Below are 14814 nucleotides of genomic sequence, written 5' to 3' on the forward strand. Positions count from 1 at the left end.
GTAACCGGTATGCTTATCGGTTTGCGTTTTTCAAGTTTTATAAAAGTTCTTTTAAAATACTTGAAAAAAACAACCATAAGCACACAACTGATGTCCAAAAGGAGAAAGAGGGTACCACATTTATAGTCTGAAAGGGGATATAATACGTGCAAAGACCCTTTTACTTGAATTTCATCTTAACTATTTTTGCCACTTATTATTACAGTGAAACTTCGGTTAACGAGCAGAAATAGGGGTCTGAACAAACTTTGACTTGCTTAACGAGCGATGATTCGCATTACGAGTAAAAGGTTTTGCACATTGTTCATTTAGTTTCGCTTTATCATAACCTAGCAGATGGTTTTTCGCTTTCTTCCACATACGTTCTCTGGAAGTGTGTGTGTAATATACAAATACAAAGGCCACCCACAACAGGCAAATTGTCCAACGAGTTGGCTGGGATATTCCCCCCTTCAGTCTCGAATTTCCAATCGGCAATTACTAATGTATAATTTCAAACATCAAAAAGCTTATAACTAAAGAACTATTTCAGCGACACTTTGAGATGATTGAGGAAACAAACCTTACCCTCGAGATTTGGAAAAAACATTTCAACACCGTCACTGCATCACGATCATCAATATAGCCTGGGATGAAATCACCAAGAGAACCCTTAATTCTTCTTGAAGAAAATTGTGGGCGATTGCATTATTGAACGTGACTTTGAGGGGTTATCTTGTAAACATTAGTGTGTCGAAGAGGTTGTGTTCTTGGGAAAGACGACATTCAAGAAATAGTGGAGGAAGATAGCCAGGAGTTGACTGCAGACAAACTGATATATCTCCATCGCGTGCAAGAGTTTATGGAAAGGTTCTTGTCTGAAGAAAAGAGAAGGAATCCCTCACTTCGAATGAGATTAGAGAGATGAGGGAAGCCGAGTGAAATTTTGTAGAAAATAACCACTGAAGTATATATATATACGAAGGTTTTTAACAACTGGCTGTTGCGAGGATATATTTCGGAAAGAGAGAAAATTCAACTGTTCCTGCGGGGAATCGAACCCACGTCCTTTCACTTTCCGGGTGAACGCCCTAGACCACTAGACTACAGAGGCACAGAATCTCTCAATCTTTCCTTGGAGCTCGTGTACACTGAAAGGGACCGTACATGGACGGCCGGATCAGACTCAGGCCAAGCTCACAACCAAAGCCGCTTGAAAGATTACTCTTAATGCAGCTTTGCTCACAACTGCTGACGGTTAAAAACCTTCGTATGGTAGCGGAGAGTGACGTCATCCTTGTATAAGTCGCCATCTGGTGGCAACGTCAGCAGTTGTGAGCTTGGCCTGAGTCTGGTCCGGCCGTCCATGTACGGTCCCTTTCAGTGTACACGAGCTCCAAGGAAAGATCGAGAGATTCTGTGCCTCTGTAGTCTAGTGGTCTAGGGCGTTCACCCGGAAAGTGAAAGGACGTGGGTTCGATTCCCCGCAGGGGCAGTTGAATTTTCTCTCTTTCCGAAATATATCTTCGCAACAGCCAGTTGTTAAAAACCTTCGTATGTTAGCGGAGAGTGATGCCATCCTTGTATATATATATATAAAGCTGTAGCAGTGTGCGAACAATGAAATTTCTCCAGTGACAACGCAATTTCTCATTTCTGCGAAATCCTCAAAAGGAGTCAAAAGCAAACGTCATTCCATTGGTTTTTTTCCAAATTCACACACAAAAAAAGATTGGTGAGCCAATCTTACAATTACAATATTACAGTTTACAGTTTTACAATATTACAATTAGTCCTAAAAAATAAGTCCTCCTCTCGCTGGTCGTTGCGAAATTATTGCACTGTACGTTTACTTATGGTGTGTTGCATTATTAAATAAATTATTTGTGTATTGTATTATTGATGAAGCGGTTTCATTAGTCATTTTTAAGTGAATGAATAATTGTGGAACGAATTATCCGAGTTTACATTATTTCCTATAGGGACGTTTGATTCGTGATACGAGCGATTCGAATAACGAGCACGTTCACGGAATGAATTAAGCTCGTTAACCGAAGTTCCACTGTGTATTATTATTATACCGCTAGTACCTGTAACGCGTAGGATAAGATTTCTTATAAAATTATATATAATTTGGACTATTTTTTGAGTGATGAAAATTTTTTTGTGGATGGAGATATTTATAGCGATTGCGAATCCCATATAGAAGAAAATGATAGGGTTCTAGCCTGGAGAGACCCAACTGTGAATTTTTTTTATATTTTTTACTCTATAAACTTATTTGGAAATCAATATGTGAGGGGTATGTTGAAATTTTTCCTCAAAGAAATAATTTCTCGAAGATGTGGGTACCTATGGGCAGCAGGGCTGGAAAAATATATTGCCCGATATGCTCGGGGAGTGCATAAATTTTGACAGGGGATGTTTTCTTTTTTCAATAATGTCAGACGCTAACCTACAAAATATTGATTCGTAATATTTTGGTAATTATATATAGAGAAGAGCAATGGCGTTCAGAAAAAACTTTTTTCAACTCCAGACCAGTTTACGGTCTCCCAAAATGTAGTCGAGTCTCCAACACTTCAAAAAGACCCCCATTTATAATCATAGGTCACGTGGTTTTATTTTTTTTAAACAAAAATTCTTATATTTAATTACGTGACTGCCACTATATATATATATATATTGTTCCCGATTATGGTCATTGAAATGGGTTCGAAGGATTCTTAGATGTCGGAGAAGAGATCGAATTAAAGTATGGAGTATTCACTCTTCATCGCACCAGAGACTATTACCACCACTTAACCACACATGTATCTCGTCCATATTCCTCTGCGGAACTTCTAACGAATTGGTACATGTTGGGATATGCGTGTCCGTGTTGTGAAGCTTGTGTGTGTGTGTGTGTGTGTGTGTGTGTGTAATGCTTGTTATAGTGCTGCCATCTGCGACGTATGTTTCGAACTATGAGTGAAGTGTAATGTTTGAAGATTTTACCGTTGCAAGCCTGTTGCTCTCTGCCTTTCCGAGACCGTCCATCCCTTTGGGAAAGAGCGCAAACCATCCCAAGATGGTCTCTCTGGGCGGTCAGCGGTCATGTCTGTCTGTCTATTGCTCTCTGCGGCGAGACTTTTTTTGGGGGGATCGCACCAGAGACTGGTGATCGACTATTTTTTTGCTTCACTATTGCAGATCCTGGATCGAATGATCGGTCCCGATTTATCAGCTGCCGCTAATAATATTGATTCGAACTGCTCGGAATTGGTACTTGCAGATTGAAGTTCACGTAAGCCCCGTTTACATGTGCAATATTGCGGTAGCATTGGGAGTTCTATCACCCGCTTTTGACGTCTTTTTTCTTTCTTAAGGAAAGAAGTAGGGAGCAGTCATTGGTGAAAATTTTTGCAAAAATATACAATTTTGCAATCGGGTGCTTCTCTCTGAGTCAACCCTGTATAAGTATTAACTTGATATATTGATTATTGAACAAGTAGAGAATTCAATAAAATAACATTGTAGCTCAGTATTTTTTAGTTATTTCACATATTTTTAAAATAAAAATGAATTTCTCTTATTTGGACGTTTTTATTTTGAAGAATCTCTCGCAACTCCTTCCAGTTCATTGTTGCAATCCCCGGCGGGTCGTGACCCACACATTGGGTTATTGGACACTTACATTGGACCACACTGGTCTATACCAAATATGCTCAACTCATGACACGCGGGAAATCTGTGGCCCTTGGATTCATCTGATGTGACCCGTGACCTCAAACCTAATTTTGTAAAAATGAACTAAACGACACATTTACAGATCATCTAAGTGACCTACCGCACAGTTCCAGAGTGCTTAAACGTTCCATGGCACCTTTACAGATCGCTTAAGTGACCCACGGCACAGTTCTGGGGCATTTAAGCGGCACCCGACACATTTCCAGATCACTTAAGTGATCCGCGTTACATCTACATATCGCTTAAGTCTGGCCCGCGACACGTTTTCAAATCAATGAAGCACTGCACTTTTCTTAAGGTTGAATTAAAACTCTTGACACGAACGGTATTTGAATATCTTCGAATTGAAGAAGTTAATCTGTTTTTGCTGTTTAATATTAGTTTGTAGACATTCAATTTGGATAATGTGAACAATAATGGACGGAATTATGAATTTTTGGACACTTTTGGGACACTTTTTATAATTTGCTGCCCACAGTAAATGAGGTATAATCAGATTTGTCTTTAAAAATCTATCCATAGGCAGGGCCATCATCTAGATGCTTGGTCAGCCGGGAGGAAGCACGCATTCTGATGCCCCCCCCCCCTGTAATGTTGAAAGTGAGGTTAAAAGGTGAAATTTTTGAGGCCCCCCCCCACCTCTGTTCCAGTGCCTGGGGCACCAGACACACTTTATCTCCCCCTATTTGTGGCCCTGATTACGATACATAGGTCAAGAAACACTGGCTGTTTTAGTCGATTTGAACGACAAAAGCTCCAGAATCCCTGGCTATAAGTGAATTTCTACGACTCATCTCGGAAGCCCCGTGACGACCCATAGGTTAAGAAAACCCTGGCGTAGTACATGTATGTTCAAACCCATCTCTGTTTTTCTGTGTTTAGAAATCTAACAATTAGCTATAAACTTTCATTATTGAAGCTACTGGCGCTGAACTTTCCTAAACAATGTAAAATTTTCATTGTTTCGATTGGAAACGTGATGTTTTCAGTTTGCGTCATTCTTAACCATCCCCTCTGAGGAGCGCTCCACGGCTTTTGCCCGTCCCATCTTCGTGACGCCGAGTTTGGATGACCAATCCCCAGTTTGCCCCGTGTGCAGCTGGTCGGTCACCATTTCACTCGCGGGCGTGATGGTCGACTGTCAAGAAAGCCGGGGCAGAGGAAAGCAGCCCATGTCGAAAGACTTCTTTCCATCGTTGGGCCGAGCCATACGACCTTAACCGGGTCCGGGGCTCGGCCGAAACGTGGTGTACGGGCGAGGCCTCTACCAGGGCACCCAATCAACTTGCGGTTGCTGCTCTGGGGCCCGTCGAGAGAAGATCTTCGACGGGTTACGCAGGATGAAGACGGAAATATGCCTACGTGGGAACCCGCCGTACACAAAGGGGTAACGCGCCTGGCACCATACCTCTTGGGTGGTGTGGAAAATGGTGCATTTTTTCCTATTCTCTTCTCGGCTTGGCGAGTATTTTTTGCATTTTAACATTTCACGCGTACAAGGTTTTGGCAAGAAATTTGGATTACCTATTTTTGACGAATCGAAGATAAACATGGTTACATTGTGCTAATCTAACCGCACGTCGGAAAAAGGGGGAAAATATACATAAAAGGGAAAAAGTGTAATAGATAAGGTAGATGAGTCCTCTTTTCCCCCTCACCCTACGTCTTCTCTTTCGCTCTTATAGTAGAAAGATATAGTATATGTGTTGAAAAAAAAAAACATTAACAGTTGTATATAAATAAAGGAGGTGAAACAGACAGCGCAATTTTTCCGTTATGTTTTTCCGTCTGCTTTGCGATGGTGAAAAGAGAGGAAAGAAAACAGAGAATTCTCTTGTGTTTGAATTTATTCCATTGGTGTTTGATGAACGTAGTGTTATTCCCAGCACCCATACTTATGAATACGACGTTAACTAGGTATCATGAAATATCGATCCCTGTTTGCTTCGGTACGTTACAATTACAGAGTTGACGTGAATCAACCTAAAAGAAGCCATTCGATTCACTGAGGACAACCTCAAACTGTGGTTCTCAAAATCTGGGGCCTATATGGAACCCCCTTGCATTTAATTTCGATCATTATGGTCAGTATGAACTTTGGGGGGCTTTTATCAGAGGACAGCACTTAAAGTTGTATTTTCAGGGTTTTTTTCAAGATGGCTTCCAGGAGAAAGCACCTCCGGGAAAATTGTGATCTATCACATAAAATTTAGCAATAAAATTGTGGAAAAAATTTTTATGTAAAGATGAATACACCCTGCATCACATCTTGGCTGAAAAAATTTGAATGAAATAAATAATTTTTCACAAAAAAAATTGAAAATTTGAAAAAAATAATGATTTTTTGACATTTACGTTTTTAAAGCATTTTTTGAGTATCGAAAATGCAAAGATATTTTGGCAATTCCAAAAAATGAATGCTCGGGTCTGAAAGGGTTCTTTCAGATTATTTCAATTCTTTTGTCTGAAATTATCAATTTTACTTATCTTTGATAATTTTTGACCATAATGACAGCTGTAGTTGCTTTAGACAGTCTTTTTCTAATTATCAATTTTACTTTTATTTGGATATTTTTTGGCTATAATTAACATTTTTACTTGCTTTTGACAATTTTTTGGCTATAATTGGCATTTTTATTTGCATAAGGCACTTTCTTTTGTTGATTTTTTTTTCCTTTTCCAAATTCCCTTTTTTTTCGTTGATCGTTTTTCAAATTGTCTCTTTAATTTTAGAATTAACTGTAAATTTTTAATCCTTAGCGCGCTGTCAGCTGGCACGATCTGCCAGTTTTGCAGGGATAGTACGGTAGTTAGGACTAACACTGTGGAATATTAATACAATATAATTGAAACAATTGGCAATCGCCTGGTGGAATGTCATGAACAATATTATCGAAAATTATATTCTTATGACAAAATATGATATTCTGATTGAAAAAAGATGAAAATTCCATTTCCTTGATATCAAACGGGATCCGGAAATTTTCATCCCTGACATTCCACCTGCTCTGACCGCATGAGTAATCGAATGAATGACCAAGTAAGTGACTAACTGTGTTAGTGACCAAGAGATTGGGTGAGTGACCATATAAGTGGGTGGGTGAGCGTATGAGTGACTCAGTGAGTGTGTAATTGACTGTATGAGTGAGTGAGTGATCGTATGGGTGACTGTCAAAGTGACCAAGTGCCTGACCGTATCAGTGACCAATTGTCTGACCGTATCTGTGACCAATTGTCTGACCGTATCAGTGACCAAGTGAGTGATGGTATTAGTGATCAAGTGCATGGCCGTATGAGTGATCAAAGAGTAACCACACTCACTTGGTCTCTCATACGGTTACCCACCCACTCACTTGTTCACTCATACGGTCACTCACCTCTTCAATTGGTCACATACGGTCACTAACTTGATCAATAACATGGTCACATACGGTCACTAACTTGATCAATAACATGGTCACATACGGTCACTAACTTGATCAATAACATGGTCACATACGGTCATTAACATGGTCACATACGGTCACTAACATGGTCACATACGGTCATTAACATGGTCACATACAGTCACTAACATGGTCACATACGGTCACTAACTTGATCACTAACATGGTCACATACGGTCACTAACTTAATCATTAACATGGTCACATACGGTCACTAACTTGATCACTAACATGGTCACATACGGTCACTAACTTGATCACCAACATGGTCACATACGGTCACTAACTTGATCACTAACATGGTCACATACGGTCACTAACTTGATCACTAACATGGTCACATACGGTCACTAACTTGATCACTAACATGGTCATTTGCTCACTCATACTATCACCAACTTGGTCGCAGTGGTCATTCATACAGTTACTTCACTCACCCGTTCAGTTTGTCTTTCATACGGTCACTCACACGGTCAGGGCAGGCCGAATGGTCGGGTGCGAAATGTACAGGGACGAAACGTCTGAGGCTAAATTCCCGTATCCCGTATCAAATATTACGAGTTTTATTTGAAGTCATTAAAAAAAATAATAATTGAAAACTCAATAATTTTTCAGTGAAGTATTTTTTGAGGATTATAAAAAGAAAGAAAATAAACGTAAAAAAAAAAAAAGAAATCATTCGAAGAAAAGTGCTTTTCGAGAGAAATAATGATATACGTAATAAACTTAGGTAATTATATTAATGAGCCGTATATGATACCGAAAACGAGGCATTGCATTTGTATAAGAAATAAGAAATTATTCCGATTTCTCTCCTTTTCTGAAACGATTTCTAGCGGCAAAAAAGAAGGATCGATTTAAAAGAGTGGGAAAGAAAACGAAGCAAACATGAATGGAAAATGAGTTTAGTTTGAAAACTATGGCCATTGAATTCAAGAAAAAGAAGATAATCGAGGAATATACAAATGTCGCATAAAGAAAGGTTAAGAGGAAAAATAAGACTTTTTTTTTTTAATGGGGGTAAGAAAGAATGCTTAATGATTTTCGGGGTATATCGAACGGGTCGTATCTTACAGTGTTCCTTTGATGATGAAGTGTATAAGGAGGGAGAATGAGCCACAAGAACTGCGGAACTCGAATATCTTTGTACCTTATTCGATTTTTTTTCCTCCTCTTTTTACACGGATAAAAGTATAATAGAGCGAGGGTGAATTGGAAGCATCCTCTCCAAGATCATGAATTGATCCCGTCCGTTAATTAATTTTTTGGGGGAAGTCTCTCGTCGTTCTTCAGCGACAAAAGCCCCCTTTCTTGGTCCGTTTATTATCCGTTAAGGAAAATGTGAGTTCTTCGAGAAAGAGAGAGAGCGGGGGTATTTTCTTTTCTATTCTCTCCTAAAAAATTCCTACCGTCCTTAATGACTGTTAACAGAGTTGATTGAATGGGTGGTTAATTTTGGAGCATCATCAATGGTTGGTTACGACTGCTGCTTGTGCGCGATATCTTCGCAGCATTTTTTTTAAAAAAAAATTCTCTCGATTTTCTCACATATGTGCTTTAGTCTTCGACCAAAGTTTTTTTTGATTCATTGTGTTTAATTTTGATGTACCTGAACCCCTTTGAATTCATTTTGAAAGCTCGGAATTTTTTTTGACATTCACTGTATTTTTAAATGATAATATGTTGTATGGTGTGTGTGTTCGGTTATTTTTATTTTTATTTATTCACATGTTTAACCTATTAGTAGGTGTCATCTTCTTATGTATTTTTCCCCTTTGTTGCATTTCTTGAGTGCAATAGTTTTATTGTTTTACTGATATTGCTGCTTTTTCAAACGAATGATATTATTTTGATTTGAAATTCACGCAGCCTTTTTTTATTAATTTATAATTTTACAATATATTGAATTTTATTTGTATGTACGTACATTGGTTGCCATGTATTCGGGGATTCTTTTAACACAATTTATTAGCGTCATCTTTTATGCATTTTCCCCTCTACATATGTTCGTGTCTGATTATTTTAGTGTTTGTTTTTTTACTGATATCCCTACTTTTTCTTTCCATTTTCATTGATTGTTTGTTATGTGCGCCTAGTGAAGTCAAAGCCCGTTGGCCTCTTTCACAGTTTTGTATACGAAATAAATAAAATAAAATAAATTTGGTGAGTAAAGATAATAATTTTTTTCGGCTGCTTCAAACACTAATCGAAGAGTCTATAGTAAAAAATAATTACTCTTTACAGAATTATACAGTAAAAATCTGATATAACGAATAAGGCTTATAACGAGTAATTTGCTCGTGATTATCAAATAGCTGATGTTAAAGATACAAAAATATTCGGTAAATAATGTAAAAATTCGTAAAAGTTAGAGAGGAATTAGCATAATTTATAAATGCGGACATACTAAAACGTTATTCTCACGGTATGGGGGAAAAAATAGTTCGAATTTTTGTTAACATAGTTCGCCGCACGAAGGCAAGGGAAAATTGATTGGACCTTAGCATAGGCGTACGCAGAATTTTCTCAAGGAGAATAACTCTATAATCTCGGCTTAAGGATGGGGGGGGGGGGGGTTGTTTAGAACTCCAACCCCCCCCCCCTCCCCCCTGCTTCCGCCGATGGACCTTAAACCCAATCTCTTGAGTCAGAAACGTTCGTAAAGCTTCGGCCGGCGATTCATGTTCGAGGAAAAACAGTTTCACCAACAATTTCATCCACGAATGTCAACATAACAATGAAATCTTTATGCAAATGCCAGTAACAGGAAAATTCAGAAATAGTATAGTTTATAGGACCCTGATTTATATATTTCTGGTGATTTGCTTTCGTGCCGTGCTCTCCATCGAAAAAAATTTGAACTATTTCCCCCCCCCCCCACGAAAAAAAAATCCCCTTTCATGCGACACAAATTCCTTCAATTTTCGTGAATTTTTAAACTGTTTATGAATTTATGGGACACCCTGTAGTCTGCTCCAATGTTCGCCAATACACATTTAGGTGCGTGCGATATGCGCACCAAAATTCAATTTTACTCGTTCAAGTTTCTTTGAGGAATGAAAATACTCCTTCAAATTTCAGATAATTTTTTTATAGGGATTTCTTAAAAAAAAGAAAAGAAAAAAAAAAGATACCTTTCTTTTTACAAAAATAAATCTTGAAATTTTGGAGATGAGTGAAATTACTCTTCGAAATTGCATTTTTGAATAACACTGGTATGCACTAACAAATTTCGATGTATTCTCGATTCCTTCCGCGGATTATTCGCAGGAAAATGTGATGCGTAATTATTTATATTGCAGTAAATGAATCAATATCCTTGCATTTTACAATTCAATGGTTTAAAAAAAAAAAACTCTTCCAACGTAAATTAGTTCTTAATACCTAAAATCTGAGACGTTAAGTTGATTCTCCAAAGTAATACAGTAATGAGCATGTGATAAGATTTGAGACAGCTCATTTTCCAATATAATGGAAAACGATGACACATTATAATTAGAAGTCGGCGTCTAACAGCTGAAAATGAACAGAGAATTTGTGGCAGAGCCTTCAAGCATTACCATGAGCTGCTAGAATATTTCCTATATTTTATTTAGAACTCTGAGCATATGGAATTATTCCGAAAATTCGTTGTTATTCAGAAGTTTTGCTTGTATTAGTTGTTTTTGGTTACTGTATAAATCTTCCACTGAATTTTAGACTCTAATCATGGAATCTTTCATATATACATTCATGAATAGAAGCTGAGATGAAATATTTCAAAAATGAAAAAGGAGTTTCGACAGGCATTCTTTAGAAGAAAGTATAAAGTTTGGTTCTTGGAGTTAAAAAAGATCACCACTACCGCTGTACTAATATAGGATACATGCACCTTGTAGACATTCCTCTGGAGAATTTCTCACGAATCGTTGCACACTGAAAAGTGTTGTGTGTGTGTGTGTGTGTTTTTTTTTTACATGTATACCTAATGTATTTGTGATGTCAGCATTATGCTTGTGTTTTTCTTAGCTTAAGAAGTGCTGACATCTGTATTCCATATTGGAGTTGAATGTCACGTACGTCTGAATTAATTTTACTTCAAATATGAAAAGTAGATGGTAACACCCCTGGAACACGAAACAGGCACAACTCTGAGGAAATTTCTCTCTCATGGACTCTATTTGTGGTATTTATTCTTATAACCTGTCCTAAAATTATTTTTCCTATTGACACTCTGAAAATTATTTCTCCTATGTAGTTATCCTTTGCTGGTCGGCGAATCATTTCCCATATTCAATGATTTCTCTCCAACCCACACATTAATTCTCTTGTTTATTTATTTTTTACTGGTCCGCAAATTATTTCCTCCCACTCGCGGCATTTATTTATTTTTTGCCGGTGTGCAAATTATTTCTCCTATTAATTCATTGTCTTACTGGTCCTCTCTAATTGTTTCTCCCATTTATTTATTTTTCCCCGGTCCGCGAAATTGTTCAGCTACTTTTACCGGACCGCAACTTTAAAAAAAAAGTTTGAAAAACACAGTTGTAGACGATTAAAAGAAGAAGAAGAAAGGTATTAATCATGTTAATTCAGTAGTTTATGTGCCAGGGTTTCTTTCTCGCCTGTTTTGCACAAATTTACACTAAAAAATTAAATGCTAAAAAATTGGTTCTCTGGAAGAAATGTGCCGAATATATCTCGCATTCACGAAAATATTTCCGCTATTAAATTATGCAACGCAAACTATATTTTTTTACCCCAAAAAAAAAAAAATTTAGTTATGGATGTTATAAATTTATTAAATATTATTTTTAGTTTTTTGCCTCAGACAGAATCATCTTAATCTTCATGAGAAAGCGCAAGTTAAAAAAAAAGAGAAAAAGCCTCCCACCAAAACGAAATGATGATCATTTCGCGAGCGTATCAGCATGCTTTCGCTAAATGCTCCTGCACATTTTTGATCTCTCCAGAGACTCTCTCGCTCTCTCAATATAAAATTTATACTTCCCATTTCCTCAACACATATTTTCAAGAACTGCATGCAATAAGGGCGAAGGGAGGGCATGTGTGTGTGTGGGGGGGGGGGGAGAAGAAGATTTCTTGCGTGCTTCTCAAACAAGACGTATTCGCCTTTAGCGCGCGTTCTTCCAAGACTGCGCCTGAAATATTTATAGCTGTGGCATCGGGGATACGTGATAGCAGTAAGAAGATGTAGAGGGGGATCCGAACTGAAATTTTTATAGGTACGGGAAAAATATTTTAGGGAAAACTCTCGAGTTAACGAGAGCCTTTCCCTGACCACCGATATTCTGAGCGACCACAAACTGAAGAGTCAAGTATGAATGACCACGGGTAGATAACACGGCCATAAACACTAGAAATTTCGCGGGCGCGTTATTGAAAGAGATACCTAATATTTATACGGAATCCCATAAATCTCACACTTTCAGAACTTTTCTCATGCATGCTTCAGTGTGATCCCTCTCTCTCTCTAGAAATTTATTACAGTCGAAGTTCGTTATAAAGACCTTCTTGTTCCACGGAAAACGGAAGTTATATTGGGGGATCGTTATATCGTACGTTTATATAAAAAAAAGCTTCTTAACCCTCTATGGTACCGTGTATATTCGAATACACATGACGAATACATGGTCAAAAAAACTTATTATACCTACTTATTTTCTTTTTTTGGTGTTTTAGAAAGTAAATCTTTTGGTGTCATTTCAGTTCAAAATACGACCATGTAAATACAATACATTTTTTTGTAATCTAGAAACAGTGGATTCTTTGATGACGTTATTTTTTGAGAGCCGCTAAAATTTTACATGTTCAGAGATTCATTGACAAAGGTGATACCCCTCGCTACAAAAATACTAGATATAACTTTTAATTAATTCTTTTATAACTGTATTTTGTCAAGTCTTGGAAATTTTTTCAGTCTTGTTTGGAAATGCCTATAGTCTAATGTTTAAACTCTGCTGCCTCTCGATATAACGATAATCCTTCTACAACGATATTTTTTCTTATAGTGTGCAGAGTATCGTTCTATCAAGATTTCACCATTATTAATTACATGCACGAACCCATGTACCGATTCTTGAATATCAAGGGTGAAGGTTAAACATAATTTTGGTACACGAAAAACACAATTATGCACATTTCTGTGTACGAGTAAAACGGGGTAGGGCAATATAAAAGAGCGAGTTGCATTGCATCTCAATTGGTCTTTGTGGGTCGTTATATTGGACGAAAAATAACATAAAATGGGAAGAGAATTTTGACTCATCGTACCTGACCTTATAATTAAACGGTCGCAATAATGAATAGGTGAGCGTCGACTGTATTTTTTTTTCAGTTTTAGCAGTACTACTACTATTACTTAACCACATATGCACTTCGTAAACATTCCTCTGAGGAACGTAACGAATTGATACATGCAGGAACGTGTTGTGTATGTATATGCGTGGCCTCAACGTATATAAGTTGTCAGATTTATGCTTATTTTGTTATGTACTGGTGCTGCTGCGCAGAGAGACTTTTGCAAATGGCAAGCAGACTCTCATTCACGTCTCAAAGTTAGATTCCCACACGACCCCGCACATCAGCATAAACGCGACAGCTTTCATTCATTGTTCCAAACCGAGCACAGCCCGGCCGGGAAGGATAATTTCCTACCGAATGCATTGCGTCGGAAGTGTACATGTGTATCTAACGTTCTGATTGCATATTTAGCGTTGTGTGTGAATTTATATTGCTGCCATCTATTTTTCAAACTGTGAGATAAATGCAATGATTCAATATTGATACCTATCTTTCTTTCAAACCGAGCGCAACTCCGGCCTATCACCATGGGAAATTTACTACCGCGTGAGTTGTGCCACAAGTGTGTGTGTGTGTGGGTGCGTGCGTGCCTAACAGTCTGAGTGCGTTTGTAGCGTTGTATCTGATTTTTCAGTGCTGCCATCTATATTTCAGAAGTGAAGTGAAATGATTGAATATTTGTGCTATTGTAGGCCTGTTGCTCTCTGTGGCGAGACTTTTTAACGGGGAGGTCGGCTGTCATTTCCACCTGGAAGTTGGGAACCATAGAAAGCCAATTTCAATCGACCATCACTGTGATACCGGTGGAGATCGAACCCTTATCCTCGCGATGTGAGTCAAACACGCGACTGCTGGAGAAACGTAACGAAGACACTACCGCAAATTTAACAATGGCAATGCTGGAGGATTTTTTTCCCCCTTTTGTGATGGAATCATCTCAGCTGTGACAGAACTGTGGTCACTAATATTTTTAGATTTTATACATAAGTACTAATTTTTTGTACCTAACTCCAATAGCCCTATAGTAAAGATACCAACCCATATTATTTAACTAATTAATTAATTTAAAAAAAAAAAACTTCTTTTCAAAGAGCATTTTGATATACAGGGTGTTACAAAAAGAATCACCTGATTTTAAATGAGTATATTACGAAAAATATTGAACACATAGACACTTAAGATTAGTTTTATATTACATGGCTAATCACATAAAGCTTTTTTACAAACCAAATTGAAGGTGCTCGATATGTCCACCTTGGGATGCACGGCATATGTCTATACGGTAATCAAATTCGTCTCAAACTTTTGAAAGCGTGTTTGCATCCATTGCGAGTGGATTTCTGTGGACTACGTGCGA

At 37.8% G+C, this 14814-nt stretch overlaps 1 non-coding gene across 1 annotated transcript; it reads left to right on the top strand.

The window, feature by feature from the left end:
• The first annotated feature begins 1400 nt into the window (after window positions 1-1400).
• Window positions 1401-1474, top strand: TRNAS-GGA (transfer RNA serine (anticodon GGA)). Its single transcript has one exon. It is a non-coding gene; the product is annotated as a tRNA-Ser (tRNA).
• The last annotated feature ends 13340 nt before the right edge of the window (window positions 1475-14814 follow it).

This window comes from Pholcus phalangioides, unplaced genomic scaffold (assembly GCF_987345545.1).
Source record: "Pholcus phalangioides strain wild (caught in Gottingen) unplaced genomic scaffold, Ppha-v1.0 ptg000009l_1, whole genome shotgun sequence".
In the NCBI taxonomy this organism is placed as follows: domain Eukaryota; kingdom Metazoa; phylum Arthropoda; class Arachnida; order Araneae; family Pholcidae; genus Pholcus; species Pholcus phalangioides.